The sequence below is a fragment of the Camelus ferus genome, chromosome 7, assembly GCF_009834535.1.
Source record: "Camelus ferus isolate YT-003-E chromosome 7, BCGSAC_Cfer_1.0, whole genome shotgun sequence".
In the NCBI taxonomy this organism is placed as follows: domain Eukaryota; kingdom Metazoa; phylum Chordata; class Mammalia; order Artiodactyla; family Camelidae; genus Camelus; species Camelus ferus.
Genome location: NC_045702.1, coordinates 58,382,177 through 58,391,153, shown reverse-complemented (window position 1 = coordinate 58,391,153; position 8,977 = coordinate 58,382,177).

Sequence of the window (8,977 nt, the reverse complement as noted above, 5' to 3'; positions counted from 1 at the left end):
TATGAAAAATTAGTATGCATTCACCATGTTCATGCATCAAAGCACAAGTGTTTAGACCCTTCTTCTCTCACCTCACTCTCCTCATAGTCCAGTTCAGTGTTTTGCCACAGGAATCAGTGTCTCACTATATGTACAAGGAGGTAAGTATGGCTGTTTGTGGTTCAGTGTTGGGTGTGAGGGATTCTGGTCCACAATGGCTAATGATCAAGAGAAAGACTTGCCTAAATTTCCTTAAAACCTGGTCAAAAGGAGCTGCTGTCTCCTTGTTGCAAATGGTCCCAGCTGTGCCCTTCCAGGACACCACTCAAGAGCCCCACTTATCAGTCTAGGATTTCTTCTGTGTGAGAGCAGGAAGACCCCTTCTCCAGTCCAGACAGATGGGATCCCAAAGATCATACTGTGATCCTACAGCTCACATTCAAGAGATCCCAAACCGATTAGTCCCTGTTCAAATTTTAGGAGTTTGAGGATAGAAACAAACTGACAAGGAAACAAACCTTCCAGAGCAAATGGAAATAGGTTAAAATTGCTGCCTCCAGATGATTGTATGGGTCCAGAGAATAAAATTATTTTTTAAATTAAAAATAAAAGTCAATTTAAAAATTTTAAAAGAAAAAAAGAAAAGCCTATTTTTCCCAGTTTCACCAAATAGAGGTTTCTTTCCTTTGGGCAAATTTTTATAAGCTGAGAAGCAAACAACAAATAAACAGGACGCTGAATTCAGTTTTCTTAACTGCCTCAGCAGCTAAAGAGTTAGCTGATCACCTGGGAGGAAAATAAATCTCTTATAATGAATGTAAGACATACTTTCTTAAGGGTCGCCCCTCTGCCCAGCAGTAAAAGTGACATTTTCCCTGTTGAATTATAATTGACAATTCAGTTTTGGAGAAATCTGTGGGAAAATAATGGTGTTTTGCTCTATTTCCCCACCTCCAGTATTGCTTATTCCTCACACTGTGTAGATGGAGACACCGAGTCTCAGGGAACTGGGGAGTCCTTCACTCCTTGATGGGGAGAACCTAGCCATGTGCTTCATGCCAACCTGGCTGACAGCCTGCTACTCCCAGTGACCCCTGTGGTGCTTGCAGAACACGCCGCCTCCCAGTTCTGTCTGTTGTCACTGTCTTTGTCGTCCTCATTCTTGACCCCCAAGTGCTCAAGTTCTCCTCATCACTCCAGGCTCACTTCCAGATGCCTCCAGGGAGCTCCCACCACCCTCCTCTGTACCTTTCATGACACTTATTAGAACCACATAGTAAAAGCCTCTCATCTTTTAATAAATAGATCGGCAAATCTTAGAAGGCAGGGACTCAACCTGTGTCTTTGCATTTCCTGCAGGCCTTGGACCTAAGATATAGTCCATAGATGCTGATTGTCTGATTATCTGCCCCTACATTGGTCAGAAAAGTCTTCTCCTTGTAGGAAGGGGCTCCTTCCCAGCGGCCCCAGGAGAAATAAAATGAGCCAAGAATGTGATGGGGTAGGCAAAGCTGTCCACAGGCACCTGCCTTGCCTGGTCCTGAGCACCCTCCTGACACCCCAGATGTCCCCTGCCACCCGGGCCCTTGCTGTAACTTACTTGTTACACACTCCTAATTATAGTACATACTCTAATAGTTCAACAGAATGCAGGGATGATACTCAATGAGTCTTGGTCTGTAGCTTGGAAAAGAAATGAAATGGACAGAAGCCATAATTCAGTCTACAGAGAAGACATTTAGAGGAAGCAAAAGTTAAAATAGAGTCTCTGTATGGCACAATACCTAGTGCTAGTCGCCAGACACCTGCCATATATGTACTTGTTTGTTGCACAATAATTCTGCAAGTTAGGTTTAATTGTCCCAATTTACTAATGAGGCTAAGATTAAGTACTTTTCTTGGGTGTGAATCCCAGATCTGCCTCTTACCAGCTGGGAAATCTTAAGTTTATGAAAGGTTTTGAACCTCAGTTTCCTCATCTATTAAATAGGGATAAGCAATTCATGAATGACCATGTATGTAAGTTTTTAAAAATAGTGTCTTGGACATGTAAGAATTTAATAATTCTTTTACTATTATTATTGTATACTTGAACCTCTCAGATCAATGCTGGAAAGTGGCAAATTAGGAGGAGCCCCACTTCAGTTTCCTATGTCCTCCCTTTTAAGATCTAACTCTGTGCTAAGCCATCTCAGTCCTCATCCTACATGAGTTTTATTTCTTAGGAGGGAAAATGGGTCCCAAGAATCTCATTTGCCAATAAAGGTGATTATAAGTCATTAACATTTTGCTCAGTCTCCATGAATCATGATCAGGTTACAAAGACATCTGCTTATATTACACAGGGGAGAAAAAGAAAGAAGAAGGAAGAAGGTCCTCTATTTCCATTTCTTATCTACAGTCCCTCATTCTATGATTGCATGAGCCTCACATCCCCCCATGCTCTCCACAGGTCCATGGAATATCAGTAATAAGGGTTTCTAGCCTTCTGTACGGTGGTTTGATCCATTTTTTTTCCCTTCAGTAAACTCCATTAACATGTGGCCACCCAGATAGAGGAGAAAACTTCCTAGAGTCGAGATATTTTCAAAGCTGGATTAAGGAGGTTAGTGAGGCACCTGGTAGAGGCACCAATCTGCCCCCTTGTAAGCGTCCTACAAGGGGCACCAAAACATTTCTGGGGACGTGATAAGATTAAGAAAACTGCGTTGACTAGAACTTCCCTCAGGGAGAGTGCTGTATATGTAGGAAAGGCTTTGCTAGACTGCTGAAGATGAGAGCCCAGGCCTCCAGGCGCATTGAAGTAGCACCAGATGTGCACTAAAATACCAAGCATCGGTTCAGTTAACTGAGCACTTACTGTTTTGCTCCTGGGGTATGAAAGGATTGAGACCTGAGCTGAGTCCCACCTTCTCCACCCTTTTTCCATGAAAAGCTGACCTCAACTAGTAAGAAGTGTTGAACAGACATATGGAGATAAAATTTAATATGGTAACCAAGTACTCACAGGTCTTGATTTATGAAATATTTCCAAATATCACCTGGGGTGATGCTCATAGAACTTACACTGTATCTTGATATCAGGGCGTTGCATTTCAATCTTCTACACTAGAGGTTATTTACTGGGGCTCTTCTCTTTCTGGAAGAGGGAGACATGCCTGATTTTACCATCAAAAACACAGCCATTCAGCTATTGCCGTGGGGTTCACTGGCCCCACATTTTGCCAGTGCCTGGTTCACCAACATACGTAACTGAGTCAGGCACAACTCTCTCATCTTAGTTAAAATATAAAAGCAAATGCCAGTAACAATGTGTAGTCGTGAGTTGACTTGCTTATATGATACTGTTCTGTTGTGTCTTCATCTGTCTTTCTGCACTATGGGATATTTCTTGATGTGTGTGTCATTAATGACATACTGGCAGCAAAGATGGATTTGCTTAAATAGTTGGCCATTAGTTAATATTGATTGTAGTTTATTCCATAGCAAAATTCCACATCTTTGTTAATTTTTTTGTGCCATGTTGTGTAGACACAAATAGAACCAGAACCAAAGGTTTCATTCAATGTTACTTGGATGTTAAGAGGGATGGAACTCAACCATTGCAATGTGATCTGTGCACCCTGTTTTTTTCAAACATTGAAACTGTCTGACCATAATTTTTTTTTAATGTGAGGAGATACACTTGGGTATTATGGGTGTCCAAGGGAATGATTTGGTTGTAGCAAAATCTTGAGGATGTGTGAATTTATGTGACTTGGGAAGCCCTGGATTCAAACATCCTAGTAAGTGGCAAATTTGTATGCCAAGGAAAAGAGGCTCCTATAATGGGTAAATTTCTGAGCAAATTGGAAATGTTTTTAAAGATTGTATTGAATGGGGATGGACCAAAGAAGCTTCAACATGTTCCTTTGCATAATGATGAGATTTGTTAAAAAATTTATGTGAACATTCAGGATATCTGGGAGCAAGTTATAGATACAGAACCTATTCCTCTAAAAGGAGGTATTTGTTTGACAAGTCATGTGATTGTAATGGCTGTAGTCAGCTGTTGGCATCTATGCAGTCTATAAGGGGGAAAGTAGAGATGAATCCTTTTGTGTACTGCTTCAGTTAACTGTGAGGGGACCCAATGTGTTCAGTCTCATCCAAGATTTCTTTTTGAACCATAAGCCAACACTTCAGAGGTATGGATTAATTTGTACTGATAGTATCCCGTGCTCTGCTTGGTAAAATTTCAAGCTTTGTTGCCTGCATACAGAAAGGAGTAACTATTTGTATAATGCACTGTCTTGTACTTGGTGCAAGAAATGTGTCAGCAAAAATAAAGAAATCTCCACCTTCTTTATATAGTTAACAAAAACCCCACTGGGCGATAAAAACCACTTCTTTGTTCCTTCATGATTTTTGTTAAGAAATTTCTGGCGGGCACATCACCCATTGGATCTGGTGTTTATGTTCCAACAGCAACAGCTCAACACAAAGCCTGCTGCCGTGATCTAAATGTAACTGAAACCTAACAAAGGTATCCATTTACCTTTCATTTTAAATCACGTCTTATAGGAATTGATAGAGTAAAATATGTGTTAAAGAGCAACTCAAGAAGCTGGGCATTCATAATCACGCTTGTTGATATAAAACAAATGTAATAGCTATGTCTAAATTGTATGAGTACAAGTTGACTATAAAATCTCATCAAGTAGACAGTCTTACCATAAGATATTGCACCTGAAGGCTCAGCATGTCTATGTCCAGTGTTTTAGTTTAGCATTATGTCAGCTTCCCTCCTTCCCTGCCTCCAGCGAGAAAAACCTTGAACTGTTGTATTTTTGGTTATTTGAAGCAGAGTCCATTTCTAACACAGAATAAGGTACTTTGGGGAAGAGACCCACCCGAATGAGAAAAGCACTCCTTTGTATTATCTTGAAGATATCTGTAACAAAATAAAACTAGACACCTCTTCCTGAAATGGTGAGAGATAGCCAGTTAAATTTCCAGTGAACAAGGAATGAAAGGAAATTAATTCTACGTTACTCATATTATTCATGTAAAATGAATAAAATAATACAAGTACGATTTCTATTTCAAATACTTTGTTGTTGTATTTTAGTAAACCTAAAAACATAGGGGCTTTCGTAAGTTGACATACAAGCTGAGTCTGCCAAGGTTCCCTGTTTTTTCTGTATAAGGCTTTAAATTCTTCCACCTCCAATAGTACTTCCTTGGGTGTTTTTACTTGGGCGTTTTTAAGGAACCTAATCTGCATGAGGAAGAACTACTATGTTATAATCCTCTAGGACTTGGAGCCCAAGGATATACACATTTCAAGAAGTACAGTTTTAACAAGCACAGCTTCTATTCTCCTTCAAGCTTTTGGGACTTGGATGTAAACTTTCAGAAACAAAGTAATTACCTGGATAAGAAACAGACACCTCCAACACTGCTATTCACCCTTGAAGTTCCTTAAACTTTTTGCTGTCCAGACAAATCCTAATGATAGACACCCAAGGTGAGTTATGGAAAATTAATTGCAGACTCCTGAGAATCTATGAATGGGATGACTGCCCAGTTGTTCTGATCTCTGAATCATGCTGTTTCATGGATTCAACGCACCTTAGATAAACAATATTTGTTTTTGATAATGCAGCAAGTATGAACATAGGGCACATTTCAAAGTAACTTACCTTAGGAAATTTGAGTATATATTTGTTACACTAATATGTAGTAAAAAAGAATATGCCTTCTAAAATTTAGACAACAAATTGAAAAGTAATATTTCTGTCCTTTTAAATAAAAAGCAAATGCATTTAAAGTATATACCTAATGTAAAGTGGGTAAAATAAATTTATCAGAAGGGAAATTCTATTTAAACTACTTGTTTTAGAATTATATTAGTTTCTTATTCAGAAATGTATTAGGTAAACATAAGTAATATTTATTACATCAGAACTACCAGCACCTTTGCTTCCCAGTTTGGAAGAAAGAATGTGGATCAGATGCCAATTCTATCTTAAATAAAATAAGTCATTTCCTGTGGAAACAACCTAAATGTCCATCAACAGATGGCTGGATAAAGAAGTTGTGGTTTATTTATACAATGGAATACTACTCAGCCATAAAAAAGAATAAAATAATGCCATTTTCAGCAACATGGATGGACCTGGAGATCACCATTCTAAGTGAAGATACAGAAAGAGAAAAAAAATACCATATGATGTAACTTATATGTGAAATCAAAAAAAAAAAAGACACAAATAATCTTATTTACAAAACAAAACAGACTCACAGACTTAGAAAACAAACTTATGGTTACCAGGGGGGAAAGGAGGTGGGAAGGGATGAACTGGGAATTTGGGATTTGCAGATACTAACTACTATGTATAAAATAGATAACCAACAAATTTATACTATGCAGCACAGGGAACTATATTCAATATCTTATAATACCCTATAATGAAAAAGAAAATGAAAAAGAGTATACATATGTATATGTATGACTGAAACATTATGCTGTACACCAGAAATTGATACATTGTAAACTGATTATACTTCAATAAAAAAAATTAAAAGGGAAAAATAAACAAAACAAAACAAAACAAAACCCTATCAAGATTATGAAAAACAAAGAAGGGCTAAAAAAGAAAAAATAAAGTAAGTCATTTCCTTCCATTTTTAATTGTTGAGATTTAAGAAAGAAAATAAACCTGCCGGGGACATGATTCCACAAGAAGGAGATGAACGTGCTCCAAATGGCAGTGTAGTTCCAAGGAGACCTTCAGGGTTTTTTTATTCCAAGGGTTGGCTCAATACTTCATTACACAGAAAGTGTGTTTGATCAGGCGAAACCTTCAAATCTGAGCTCCTCTGTGGTCAGGGGAATGCTAATGAGTGTCTGACAGCTTGTCACAGACACTGGATTTTTTCCCTAGCATCCCTGGCTGGTTTTCCTTCTCTCTGGCGGCTGATGTGGTACAGACTGGCAGCTGGCACCATGCCCACTCTCTTGGGAGGATCCTGTTCCCAGCAAGCCTTCCTTTACTGCCATCTCTGTAGTACATCTCTATTCCAGTTCCCTCTAGAATTTATAGCCATTCGATTTTAATTTGCGTTTGTTTGTTATATTGCTTTACATGAGTCCTCTTGCTACTTCGTGAATCTACCTTTGATCTCCCCAGGACATCAAAGTGCCTGGCGGATCTGATTCTCTTTGACACAGAAAATCTTCCTAAAGGCCATGCCTTTGATTTAGTTTATAGTCCTTTAGGACAGTGTTTCCACCTCCAGACTCTCCTACAGACTAGTAAGTGACTTAAATTATTGAGTGGTAAGAAGTGAGAGCTGAGACAAGCTTTGCTTCCCCTCCCCGGCCCTCTGTGGGGTGTCCAGACCCAAATCTCAGAGAGCTGGTTATTGTGATTTTCCAAGAGGACGGTTGCCCACAAGAATAGTTCCAGTAGGGCCCACTGATGTCTTGGCTGGGCATGGGGGTGGTCTTCACCCCCAATGTTGTGGTGCAGCGAAAGGAGGACGGATGTCATCGTGTCTCAGCATAGGCAGGTGTGGTGGGCACCAGAGTGGCTAGTATGTGGAGAGGCATCTTTTGGCTGGTCATGACAGCTAGCAGAGAAGGGTTTACGCAAGTGAACCCTGGAAGCGGCACATTCCAAAGCTGAGGGTGTAGGAAAACAAGGACAAAGCAGGTGGTATGTTGTGCCAGGAAGCATCGAAATGGAAAGCAGGGAGTGGAACCTCAGGACTCGGAGCTTGGCTAAATCCATTGTGTTTCTGTCGCAGGCAATGCATAGGAGTGAACTGGGCAGTAGTGAGCCCACAACCATGAATAAGAAGAGTGAAAACAGCATGGCCAAGCCTGAGTATATGGCTTGTTGTCATGTTACTGGTCTCAGGTAGACAGAGCCTGTGGATGGGAGGCCAGGGATGTGCCAATGAGTAAAATGCTGAAGACTTGGGTTGAGGGCACTGGGATGATCAGGGCTATCGGGATGCTGGCCTTTAACTCTTCAGGATGTGTATCCCCCACCCCCACCTGGAATCTGAGCTCCTTGACTTGTTCACTGCAGCTCCCAGAAGAGCTGGCATATAGCAAGTGTGCAATAACTATTTGTTGACTGCATCATTAATTAAACTAGCTGGTATTCCTTCTCACTATGCTTATTGGATAGATGAAGAGTCAGCCAGCCCACAAAATCCATTCTGGATTTAGCAACGTTAGGAAGCCATGCATTCCAGTAAAAGTAGAGAAACACTCTTGTGTTTCTTCCCTCTCCACCCTACCCTGCCCCCAGTGAGGCTTTTTCCCCTTGACTTGCAAAAGATCTGTTCTAGTCACGTTGAGTCTCAACACCAGCCCTCAATATAATTTCCACCTCCACCTCCAACTCCGTTGTACCACCTGGTGGGGCATCATCAGTTTCTCCATGCCGGGAACTTCTCTCAGTACCAGTAAGATTACTGGTAAGTGGGAGGGATTCTTCCCAACAAAGATGAAGTCTATATGAAAAGCAGAGACATGGGCCAGAGGTGGACGGGGCCTTCCTGGAGGGCACTTTATATCTTCATGAATTTCATCCACTATTAAACCATGAGCCACCCCTACCGATTGAATGCCTTGGCTTGGTCCACAACGCGATTCAGCGAAGCCTCATAATGGCACAGAGTGACCACCTGCTGTAATAATGTTTTCTCCCTGGGCAGATGCATCCCTGGCACATCACCTGGTTCCGTCGGATCCTCTATCGCACATGCACAGGCCTCCTTTATTCCATTCATGATGGGGACCTCTAGCTTCTGGCTTACGACCTTTTTGAAATTAAGCATGGTAAATAAAATGATTCACTATAGATAGCTTTGTCTGAAAAAGGAATTAGCGAATTTGAAGGATCCACAGTATAAATGCCTTTGGTTTCCTGAGGTCCCTTAGATAATATGAAATTCTTTAAAAACGTGAAGACATCTTGATAACAGCACAATCGAGATT